Source organism: Protopterus annectens, chromosome 1.part1, assembly GCF_019279795.1.
Source record: "Protopterus annectens isolate FY-2018-M chromosome 1.part1, PAN1.0, whole genome shotgun sequence".
In the NCBI taxonomy this organism is placed as follows: domain Eukaryota; kingdom Metazoa; phylum Chordata; order Ceratodontiformes; family Protopteridae; genus Protopterus; species Protopterus annectens.
Genome location: NC_056726.1, coordinates 121,720,318 through 121,733,797, shown reverse-complemented (window position 1 = coordinate 121,733,797; position 13,480 = coordinate 121,720,318). Strand labels below are relative to the sequence as shown.

Genomic DNA, 13,480 nt, shown 5'->3' with positions numbered 1-13,480 from the left:
GGTCAAGGAGAAACAACTGGCATATTTATGGACTACATGAACGGACTGAAGGAGACAATATGGTAAATGTTCTCACATCCCGGCTTCCAAATGTTCTGAATTTACCTGAGTCTTTTTCTTATGGAATTGAAAAAGCCCATAGGTCACTGACAGTTCTTCATCTTCCAGCAAAGCAATTAAAATTCCAAGATCAATAATAGTAAGAACTGGTGCTAAAATCTGCTTGGTCAAGCTCTCCTGTCAAATACCAAGATATTAAGATTTGACAATGATTACTCATCGGAGGTAAGCTCTAAAAGAAAGTAATGTTTACCTTTAATAAAAGAACTGAAGAAGAGACAAGTCAAGGTTCATTTACTGATGTCCTTCAAGGATGCATCTGCAGTCCTTACAAATGGGTTGTCCTGTCGTCAGGCAGCCCTTCGGTCGGCCGGATTCCAAAGTCTGGGTCTGGCTTCGGCTGGTGTCGCACTTCACCCGACGTCATAGCTGCAGTTCTTCGGGTATAAAGGCATCAGCCGACGCCATTTTCCTCAGTCTTTCTTGCGGCTGGCGCGAAGCAGAAGCTGTTCAAGTGCCGGTCGGTCAGATCCAGAGATTACTACTACCGAATACTACTGAAGACTTCTAAAAGCTAAGTACCCCGTTGGGGACTCTTTCTTGCCTCAGCCGATGTCAGAAAAAGTGAATAACTGTTTAACTTGTGGGAAACAAATACCTCATAAAGATTTCCACTCTTACTGCTTACCTTGCTTAGGCCCAGACCACGACATAGTAGCTTGTCTAGCCTGTGCTTCTTTTAACCGACGGACGCTTAGACGTCGGTCTGAGTTTGCTGAGCAGTTTTTCGGCTCTGATTTTGCGTATATTATGCCGTCGGATCCTCCGACTACACAAATTGCCAAAAAACGCAAAGAAAAGGACCGACACTCGCGGTTCGCAGTTTCGGCCGAAACCGCGGTTAAGCAGACCGCGAGTGTCTCGGTTTCGGCCAAAGCCGAGCAAGCGGTCCTTGCTTCAGCCGAATCCATGCCTTCTACCGAGGCCTCTTCTAGCCTAGTAGAATCGGCTTCAGAAATCCAACCTGCGGTTGTGGTTTCTCAGGAATTATCGGACACTATTCCCTTGGATGTATCAACCCCTGCACGTGGAGCTGCTAGGCCCCCTGCAGCCATGTCCATTAAGGCTTTTGCCAGGGCTAAAGCAGCCAAAACTACTAAGTCTGTGCCTGTTAAACCCCCCTCTCACAGGCCCAGCTCCAGTTCCCAAATGCTTTCTCTGGCAGAGGATCTCATTTTCTTAATAAGGGGATCCCAACCACATCCAGACAGGGCCTCTCATCCACCTCCAGAGAAGAGACCTAGAGCAGAGCCCCCTGAGCCACTGTCCACTGATGATTCCTCTGATGATTCAGACAATACAGACCCTCCAGAGGCTCCTTTTTCTCCTTATGAAGACTCTGATGCCGAAGAGTCGATTCCTTCTGCCTCTCCACCTGAGGAATTTTCCTTTGGGGAAACCTTACATGCCATGAGGGAACAATTTCAGTGGCAGGGCCAAGATTTCTCAGACTCCAGAAAAAGGCTTAGGACCTTTTTGGATTTACCACAACATAGGCCTTTAGCTATACCTCCAGTTCTTTCTGTTGTAGATGATGCATTTAATGATGCTTGTACTGCTCCTGATTCTTTACCTCCAGCCCCTGCTAAGCCCGATAGGTTCTACAGGGTCCCGGACACTCCTCACCATTTATACAAGGCTCCTTTGCAGATCCGAGACTATCTCCCAGGGCCTAAGGCAGTAGCATCTACCTCTGTTAAAAATCCTCCCTCTGAAAGGGAATCCAGGTCCTTAGAGATGGGGTAAAAGTATACACCTCTGCTACTCTGTCAGCTAGAGCCTTGAACTGTCAGTTTCATATGATCCAATATCAGGAGTTTATGCTTGATCAATTAACTAAGAAGCTGTCCTCTGATGAATCTTTAGATAAGAAATATGTTCTGGAAATGGTACATAACATTCAGCAGGTTAGTAACCATTCTTTAAAATGCGGCTATGATGCACTGGAGGCTTCCTTTAGATCAGCCATGACTGGCACAGTTATCAGAAGGCATGCATGGTTGAAAGAACAGGCCTTGCCGGATCATGTCAAATCAAAACTATTAGATGCTCCCATGGATAAGGTCAATCTATTTGGTTCTCCTGCTCAGCAGGTACTGAAGAAAATGGAAGAGAAGGCAAAATCTGTACAAACAGTAAAAGATTTCTTGCAGGTCCAACCGCCAAGATTTAGCAGGAACTGGCCCTCCAAGAATTGGTCCTTTCCAGACTCCTCTAAAGCTCAGAGAGGCAGGAATAGGCGTTCAAGAGGCAGAAATCAATCCAGGGGTGCCTACAGGGGACGCCAGTGGCAGGGCAACAACCAGCGAGGCACAGACGCAGCAACTACCCCTGCAACAGGACAATCACAGTGACTTGGCTTTGGCACCGCCTACCAGGGAACAGATAGCAGCACCCTTAGGCGGAAAGCTAGCCCTTTTTTCAAAAAACTGGCACTGCATCACAAGGGACAAGTGGATTTTGAAAACAATAGACCAGGGTTACAGGTTTCATTTCCATACTCTACCAGGAAAAAGAGGAATGCCAAATCTACCACCAAATCAAAGGATAGAAGCTCTAAAACAAATAGCTCTATTAGTAAGCATGAGAGCTGTGGAAAAGGTACCATCTATGGAACAAGGAAAGGGATTTTACTCCAGACTCTTCCTGGTACCAAGAAAAGAGGAAAAAATGGAGGCCTATTCTCGACCTGTCCACTTTAAACACATTCCTCATTGTTCCAAAATTCAAAATGCTGACCCTACAGCAGCTTCTTCCCATGCTGGGCAAGGAGTCTTGGCTGGTAACTCTAGATCTCAAGGAGGCATACCTGCATGTCCCCATACGACCAAATTGCAGAAGATACCTCAGATTTCTTGCAGGATCAGAGCATTATCAATTCTCAGCATTGCCCTTTGGCTTATCTACTGCGCCCAGAGTGTTCACGAAATGCCTGGCATCAGTAATCGCTCATTGCAGACTTCAGGGAATCCAAATTTATCCATACCTGGACGACTGCCTGATACAAGCGGACAACAAAAACAAGCTAACAGAAGATTTACAAAGAGTCATTTACTTGCTGCAAGCCCTGGGATATACAGTCAATATAAAAAAGTCAAGGCTGATACCATCCCAAAGAATGACCTTTTTAGGTGCAGAGCTGGACACATCAAAGCAGATGGCATTCCTAACTGTAGAAAAGCAAGCACATCTCCCTCTCTACTTCTTGGCATTAACAAAGCAGAACCATCTAACAGCAAGAAAAGTATTGCAAGCCCTGGGCTTCATGGCATCCTGCATAATTCTGGTCCCTCATGCCAGACTACATATGAGAAAGCTACAGTGGTACCTGAAGAATTTATGGTCTCAACACAAACACAGCCTAGAAACCAAAATTCCACTAATACCATGCCTGAAGCAAGAGTTCCTTTGGTGGGCTCAGGCCTGTCAGTCAAACACAGGTTTGCCCTTCTACAACATTCAACCAAGCCAGACCATCACAACAGACGCCTCAGACCTTGGTTGGGGGGCACACATGCTGGACAAGTGCATACAAGGCCTATGGACTCAGGATCAGCTGCACCTGCACATAAATCTAAAGGAAATGCTGGCAGTAAAATTGGCACTCCAGACATTCAGACCATTCCTCCAAGAAGGGCAGTTGATGATAAGGACAGACAACACCACAGTTATGTGGTACATCAACAAACAGGGAGGCACACATTCATACCCTCTATGCCGGATGGCACTGGACCTATGGAATGTGGCTCTGAGCTACAACATTCAGTTACAGGCAATTTTTGTACCAGGAAAAGAAAACATTCTAGCAGACATATTAAGCAGAACTACCACGGATGCTCACGAATGGATGCTACACCCGGAAATCTTCAAAGCCATCACAAGAAAATGGGGACTACCACAAATAGACTTATTTGCATCCCCACTCAATCACCAGCTCAAGAAATTCTGCACATGGACATACCACCCACTTGCTTGGAAGGTGGACTCCCTATCTTTCAGTTGGGAAAACCTGACAGCATATGCCTTCCCACCACTTCCTTTGATGCACAAGGTGCTTTTGAAGATCAAAGAGGAACGTCCAAGGATCATTCTGATAGCTCCAGACTGGCCAAGACAACATTGGTACCCATTACTGAGGAGCATGTCTCGGGAACAAATGTGGACACTACCCCTGATCCCATTGCTGTTAACACAGAACAGTTACAACATCCTGCATCCAAACCTGAAAACTATGCAGCTGACTGCCTGGAACATTACATAAGAGCAACTAACCCAGATTTATCTCAAAGGGTTAAAGACATTATCCTTGAGGCTCGCAGACCTTCAACAAGAAAGAATTATGCAGCAAAATGGAAAAGATACCTCATTTGGAGTAATACAAACGGAAAAGATGTGTCATTGGTAAACATAGCCAACATCCTGGAGTACTTGGCAGAGCTCTTCCATTCAGGCCTGTCCTACTCCTCTATCAAGATACACGCATCAGCTATTTCGGCAGAATACAGCATGGATCCCCCTGTCTTCTCACATCCTCTGCTCAGGCAGTTTCTGAGGGGAATTAAAAATGTAAAACCTCCTAGAAAACCACCACTACCAGCATGGGACTTGAACTTTGTGCTAGAAAAATTGACACTTCCTCCTTTCGAACCAGCAGCAACAGCAGAATTGCAATACTTATCCTGGAAGACTGCTTTCCTGCTGGCAATCACCTCAGCAAGAAGGGTTTCTGAACTACAGGCATTAATGGCAGTGCAACCCTTCCTGATCTTCCATCAAGACAGAGTGTCCATGAGAACAAATCCTACATTTATGCCTAAGGTGGTATCCAGAGTGTCTTTAAACCAGGCTATCCACCTACCTACATTCTTCCCAACCCACAGAACAGGGGAGAAAGACTGTTGCATACCTTGATGTGCATAGACAATTACGCTACTACCTGGACAGGACCAAGTGCAATAGAAAACTGACCAGCTTCTGTAGCATATGCAACAGGAAGGAAGGAAAAGCAATTTTAAAACAGACAATCTCCAAATGGATAGGAAATTGCATTAGATTTTGTTACTCCTTCCACGGAAAGAAAACTCCAGAGAACATCAGGCCTCACTCCACAAGGGCTACAGCCACTACTACAGCTTTCTTACGAGGAGTGGCTACCAAGGACATTATAGAGGCTGCTACTTGGACCTCCGTGCATACATTTGCCAAGCATTATAATTTACCTTTATATTCTAGATCCCGAGCAGGTTTTGCCTCTGCTGTTTTACAAGGGATCCTAACTGCACCATAATCTCTTCATTCCTCCTCCCTAGTTTGGCTATGGTATTCTACCCATTTAGTGACTGCAGATGCATCCTTGAAGGACATAGTACAGTTTTGTACCTACCATAAATGTAGATGTCCGATAGGAATGCATCTGCAGTCAGGATTACCCACCCGCCTTCCCCTCTGTGGTACTCCTAGGGTATTTGCCATCTTTCAGCTAGCTTGGGGGGGATCTATTATGGTGTATTTGTTTGTATATATGTACATACATGCTTATTTTGTGTGTTTGCTCTCTACTATTTGGAAACATTGGCATTTATCCAAATTTAGCCATCCAAGAGGGCACCTGCATCTGGGGCAAGAAACACTGAGGAAAATGGCGTCGGCTGATGCCTTTATACCCGAAGAACTGCAGCTATGACGAGGGGTGAAGTGCGACACTAGCCGAAGCCAGACCCAGACTTTGGAATCCGGCCGACCGAAGGGCTGCCTGACGACAGGACAACCCATTTGTAAGGACTGCAGATGCATTCCTATCGGACATCTACATTTATGGTAGGTACAAAACTGTACTTTTCCTGCAAGACTTGACATCTTTTTCTCAGATGGAGGAAAAAAGTTTGACACCTTAGATGCAGCTGTGTCTTTTTTAACATCTAACAAAACTTCAAATCAAACAGAAGAAATAGATTGGACTGATTTTTACCCTAAAACTCCAAGCAGAGATGAATGAATGGAAAAAGCAGACCAGACAAAAAGAAGAAGAGATTAAATGACAAGTAACGTTTAAATAATTATTTTACATACTTTTTCCTTTTATATCACACACAAATCTAAAGGGAACCCCACTTTGTTCAGAAGGCAAATCTGCAAAGTTCCCTAAAATGTTTAACAAGTATGATGTCTTTTAACTAAAAGACTACAATCCCAAAAGTAAAAAAGGTAAAACATTTTATTCTTGTTTATTAACTTTCTAGGTTACTAACTTAACAGCTTGGTAATGCCTGAACAAATCTGCATAAAACTATTATCTCTGAAAGTATGGTAAATAATAATAGTACCATACATGAAACAAAACAGTGCTTTATCTGCTTATATCCTTTGTTAGAGTGTTTTAGTGTCATATTCTCAGACAAATTACTTTTAAAAAAGAAAGCGGAAAAAAAAGCTTAAAGAAAATGAAAACTTTTAAGTAACACATCATACTGCATGTTTATCTGTGTTGTGTAGACATACAGAGTTATTTACAGCTTAAAAAGGCACTTAGGTGAACACTTAATCTGTATTTAAACATATACTTTAAATATAGATTTCTTAATAAGTTCTAAATTTTAAGAAACAGAAGATATGTGCCTGTATTTTAAATGTTTATCTGCGAATGTTTCATGGCTGACTGATTTAATGATTAGTACATGCTTAAACAGGAAAATAAATGTTTTTCTTTTTTATATGGAATAAACAAGGCTTATTACAGTTAAAATAAAACTTTTCTCAAGTAAATGTAAACATGATTCTAACTACAGACGCATGTTTGGGCTTTACAAACAGCCATTTAGAAGGAAGGAAAGCTCGCAAGCACTCCTCGAGCACAGGGTATGTTTAGAAGTAGTCAAATTTGCTTACTTGTTTCTTGGCTTCGCACCAAGGCTGCACATTGAAACGCTTGTTTTCTTGTTCCCAAGATGTTTTTTTCCCATTATTACCATCCCTGGGATTCATGAAGCTTGCGCCAGGTGCAGGCATAGCGTAGGCAGTCTAACGCCAAATATGGCCGCCGAGCGATTCAGGTACGATCCAATTCCACGTGCACTACCAGCGTACGCCAGATCTGCGCAGCTCTCGGCTCATGTATGCTAATCACCCCATGCGCAGTAGTGCAGCATGCAAATGAAGGTACACAGTGATTCATTAAGTGGTGCAGGCGTAGCATAAGCATACAGAAATGTAAACAAAAAAAAAAAAAAAAACGGTTTACATTTTTCCAAACAGAACATCGGAGCCATGAAAGCGGACCAAACTTATGTATTACAAAGTTAACATATGCCAATGGCTAAATATACAGCCAATGGCATAAAAAAACACGCACAACACATAAAAAATAACATTTAATGTCATGGCCACACTAACGCAAAGTACAACCGCAGGGCATATGTGCGCAAACGGGAACTCAAGGAAAATATATATAGATGTCATAAAATTGCAATGTAACACAAATCATGATTTCGCCATAATAGTCAATGGTATGCATGCTACATCACAACCAAGGGGCAAGGGTTGGTAAAGGTCTGTGACGGTGTTCGGCGCGGTAACTATGAATTAGTAGTCAATGCCATGCAAATGAGGCAAGTAATACTGAATCGGGAACGTCCCGCCGGCCTAAGGATGTACCACATGGCGCAGCGGTACAACACCGAGCAGTGGCCTGGAGGTATACATGACATCAGCAGAGGGGGGTGCCACCGTAGCTGTAAGCACATTGGAGCATTGCTAATCCAGGTTGCCCATTGCTAAGCAAAGCCACAGGATAGGGCTGTGGATGTAGCCATAGCTTTACTTAGCTGAGAGCACACAAGGTGACCGAAAGCGCATGTGTACGCGGATGACAACGAGCTCGAAACCCGGTAAACAGCTACGTGCGGCGCGCACCACAGCTGAAATAGGAAGGTTACGGGAAGACAATAAGGAAATGCTGCAGTAGGGTAATTGGGGTACAACTGAGTAATTAACACCTATTACCTCACAGTGGGCCATTGACGGTAGCTAACAAGGCTGCTAGTAGCAACCTGCAGAACAGGACAGGGGAGGTACCGGATTGCAAAGAAAAGAGAACTGTCACAGCAGAACAAAGCAAACCTGTAGTAGATTGGCTATAGAACACATTTCGCAACACAATCCTGGGTTGGGAAAGTACAAAACAAGAAAGCAGGCTGCTGGATGCATGCCTGACAGTGGGAGGGGAATCATTTTAAAAAGTGAAGGCAAGGGCAAGAGGTGATTCACGGCAGCTAAATGTAATTCAACACCAAAGGCACCACAATAGCAGTATCTGCAGTAAAACACATAAGTAAGATACCCTGCAGCTCAGATTGTACATACACACACTATGACATCATCAGCTTCCAAAGCACAATAGTATAAAGTGTGAAGGCACCTCACACACACTCGTGTATTCCCAAACACTGCACCATCGGTGTAAACATACGGGGAACTTTTACAATGTACGTGTTGGGAGCTGCCATGGCTGTAATTCATCAGCATGTGTTGGAGACTGAAGGTGGTGTGGAGGATGATGCTGACAACCACCTCAAGCACCGGAGGAGGAGAAGAGTGTTCTGACCAAGGGTAACCTACCAGGGGCTAGATGATCTGGAGATAGTATAGCGTTACAGGGTGGACAGGGACATCATACAGCAAATCGTTGAGCTGTGCCGGCCACGCCTCAGAGCCAGAAACAACAGAGGGGAACCCATCCCAGTGGACATGACGGTATGTGTAAGCTTGAGAATACTAGCCACAGGTACCTTTCAAAGGCCAACTGGAGATATCATGGGGATGTCACACGCATCAGCATCCAGGGTACTCCACCAGTTCCTGGATGCCATGTTACCACATGCCAGTGAGCATGTTTACTTCCCCCGAACTCAGGAGGAGTTGGCCAGCAATATGCACCTCTTCCACCGTGTGACAGACTACCCGGAGGTACTGGGTGCAATAGATTGCACGGACATACATATCAAGTCACCACCCGGTGAGCATGGTAGGTGCTACATAAACCGCAAGGAATACCACTCCATCAACTGCCAGGTCGTGTGCAATGCCCAGGGCATTATCACTGATGTGTGTGCTGGCAGCCCTGGAAGCTACCCCAACTCCCACATCTGGCATGCCTCACAGCTGTACCAGGTATTTGTCAGGGGGGACATCCCATATGGCCACCTTGTGGGGGATGCTGGCTATGCACTGGAGCCATGGATGATGACTCCCATCAGACATGCACACACACCCATGCAAGAACGCCATAATGAGGCACACGCACAAACCAGAATCATCATAGAGTATGTGTTTGGGATGTTGAAATCACGGTTCCGTTGCTTGGACATATCTGGTGGAGCCTTGCAGTACTCTCCAGGCACGTGTGCCCACATCTTGATAGTATGTGCCATGCTATATAATATGATCCTGCGGAAACAGCTGCAGCAGGGACATAATGGTGAAGGCCCTCACAGCCCACTGCAATTGCCAAGGGCACCACAGACACAGAGGGATTCAGACCACAAACACCCTGTGCCAGCCCCAGTAGGCAGACGGAGGTGTACCCAATATGCCCATGCCTTGGCAAAGAGGGAACGTATAGCACATACACTGACAGTGTAGACCCCTATGGACTGACACACTTCTCCACCTGTACACACAGTAAAATGGATGGCACACACACACGGCCACCTGTAAATTGTCATGTATAGGTGGTCTACTGTGTGCATCCTACATAGGCAGCCCTCAGCTATTGCACACACAACAGCTGTTGGTACAAGGTAAGTCAACACCTGAACAGTAAATTAAGCTAACATCATGTGTTGATACTGTATGTATAGGTTCCTAGATACATCGGTAGGTACATGCCTAATTGTCAGAGGCCATTCATAAGCCTAGCCAAAATGTGTCTGCTGTCGCCACCCCATTGATTAACTAACTGTTCCTCTGTGGAGCAGAGCCAATTGCGGGATCCCTGGGGTGTAACCACTGTTCCCCACCCACTCTGCAAGGATTCCCTGGTGTGTTAATGAGGGGCTCCATATCATGTAATCAGGGATGTAGTTCCAAAGCATGGGGAGTACCCATGACGGGTATCTGTGACCCCAGCATTCTCCAGTTATGGTTGTGGCAAGGTGTAGCACATGACAGTGTGTGGCTCACTGTGACATGGATTCCCATAGCTGGAGCACATCCATTAAGCATCACTTGGACATACCATTAATAGGTATCATCCATATGTAAACTAACTGCGTTACACATTTGTTTGCAGTATGGAGGAACAGCCGTAGTACAGTCCACATACTAAACACCATAACACTTGTACATATCCCAGATGCCCCAGTGGTAAAGCCACTGACTGTCTTGTGTATGTTCCCGGTTCCACGACCTGCAAGGGCTGTTACGTAATTCCGATGTCCCGAATAATGGATGTTGGATGCAGGTCATTAGAGCATGTTTAAGCACATGTTAGCGGGTTTTTGCCCTGGTAAGTGCCAGTAAGCGTCATTTAAACATGACTACACAGATACGCGCAAGACAGGTCTAACCTTTGCTGAATATCACGCAGATCAAGGGCAAAGCTGCCCAGAACCTCTGAAATGTACGTTATTTACTCTTGTACTAATAGTGCCTGCTCTGAGAGGTAAAACGACCATGGCCAGGAGTAGAACACGCAACCATGTACACAATCACCTACCACTAAGCTACCTGAGATGTACCAACGGCAGGTGTTTATTGTGACAGGTTAAAACACAAAAGGGCGGCGTTCGCGAAATAGTATACACCGCCATGTACCCAACGAAAGGTGTGTTCTCTCTCTCTCTCTCTATATATATATATATATATATATATATATATATACACACATATATATACATATATATAATATAGAGAGAGAAAGGGTGATAAGAGAGATATATGTCGATATATACGGATATACATATATATGCAAATAGATAGGTTGACAACATCTACACAACCATGGAGGTACATATAAATAGGATGCTAACAAATGCCGAATGCTTTACATAGAGACACGTGTAATCACGGGGCTTAAAGACCGAAAGACCACAGTACCGGAACACTAGAACCGCGAGTACTATTATCACGATGTTAAGGGACATTTAGTTAGTGCTTCTGGTGCTGTGGTCCAGGTAGGTACTGTGTTTGTGTGTTTCTGATTGCTGTAGTGTGTGTAAGTGTGTGTTGTGAGTGTGGTGTGTGTTTCCGGGGGACTGTAATCTGTGTGTGTGGGTTTGCTTTGTGTGTCTGTGCTATCTCAGAGGTAGATTATTACAGTAGGTGTGGTGTGTGGGGGGGCGCAGCCACCCACATGGGGTGTGTATGGGGTCATGGCCACCTGGCCATACGTAGTGTAGGGTGGTTTGTTTGGATGTGATGGGTAGCAGTGTGTCTGTGTGTGCGTGTGTGTGTTCTGTGTTTCTGTTAGTTCCAGGAGTTTGACTGTCGCGAGTTTGAGTGTTCGGTATTGTGGGGGTTGGGAGTCTGGGAATGGTAATGTGGTCGTTGGAAGTGTGTGCGTTCCTGAATCCGTGGGTATGCCGTATACAGCGGTTGAAGTCTTCAAATATTTGCATAACATGGACCATAGCAATCACACATTCTGCCACGATCGAACATTATGAACAAAGGATATGGAGAGTATATATGTCTGTACACTATTACAAATATGTGCTGTGGACATGAGCCAAAGATAGGGTTACCACCTGTCCCACCTTGCGAGGGGCAGTCCCCCTATGTGCGGTAGTGTCCTGACCAAAATGAGTACAAATACTAATGTTGTACACTCTTGAGATGTTTTGCATGTTCCATATTTAATGTAATTGTTGCATAAAATAGTCATCTGTATCTAAAATACCTACATGTAACAAGAAACAAGATAAGCAAGTAAACCGCTACAAGAATATAAGCTTTTATATAGGCATATATGTAAAGTTCTATACTTTGTACTGACCATGGGTATGTGTCGGCCTCTAAAATCCGACAGTGTCCTGCAAATGTCCCACTATGGCCATTTGAAAAGGTGGCAACCCAAGCCAAAGAGGTTCAGTCACCAACACAACACCAATGAGTGCAAATATCTGTGAAAGAAATACATGAGACAGCTTTCATGTAGCAACATTTCATTACATGCCGATGTATTTCCGAAGGGATTGAAGGACCAACATCACCTGCATGCTGTACAGGAACCAATTAACAATGGCTTAATGAATAAGCCTGCAATAACCATAGTATTAGTCTACTAAATGATAGGTCTTCAATTAGGGAAGGAGCCCTCACAAACATATGGAATATGTATAAATGCAGTTCCTACACACCTTCATCTGCTATTTACACCCACGTACATCTCCCCCACACCAGAAACAATTGCAATACAGACTGTAATAACATCACAAACATCCACTCACTCTATGACATCTGCAGAAGCCTTAACATACCTTGTGAGAGACACACTATAATGGCCCTATGTGAAATTGTTGCTGTTGTACAATGGAACAGATGCCGATGTTACAGGGTTTGGTTGCAATAATACCATTTCAGACGGCTGATATAACAGCTACACTCACATGTAGAACTACATCCTCTAGCTGTTACACAAAATCCACGGGGGCCATGAAGTTACTATATCTCTCTGTGTCTCCATATAGCTGTTGCAATTCATCACAAACAACACATACAGGCCATCTTCCTCGAAGGTAGTGCAAAAGGACAATGCCCAAGTGGAGTATTCAGTTATACCCCACTGTTGCCATGTCATTGGCTAATGGAGTAGCTACACAGCTGATGTGCGCGTAATCATCTACTCCGGAACACCAATTGGTGGCAGGATACCACATGTTACTGGTATCTACGTATAAAAGGATGGCTTGTCATGCATTCAGACTGTATGTACATACAAGAAAACTGTTAAAACAGAAAACGCATAGGACTTATATTTTTGTCAACTCGGGATACTAATAAGGTATGTAGAATACTCAGTATGTCAGTGTATGTAGTACCTGTTCTCTATTAATTAAAGTGTACGCAATGCATATAGTGGGAAAAGGTATTATGTAGTGATGTATTGGTGAGCATAGTAACACTCGTAGAAATTGTGTGTACTGCTGTGGGCCACAAGGTAAACACCTCATGCACCACAAGGGATGCTACATAAGGACTTTAAACACAACAATTCCACTCCAGCCGCTGTCAGTGGTAGGGTTTGTCCAGCAAGTACGTGCCATAACAGCGGATAGTATATGTTGATATACTGTAACAGTAGGCATATGTATGGGCGTATAACTGAGAATAACATATCTAAGGTGGTCCTGCTGTGCAATTATGA

The 13,480-nt window shown here is 44.3% G+C and overlaps 1 protein-coding gene across 2 annotated transcripts in view; it reads left to right on the top strand.

The window, feature by feature from the left end:
• The window catches only part of ELOVL4 (ELOVL fatty acid elongase 4), a 771,086-nt gene that overhangs the window by 258,609 nt on the left and 498,997 nt on the right, over nt 1-13,480 (top strand). The window lies entirely within an intron of this gene.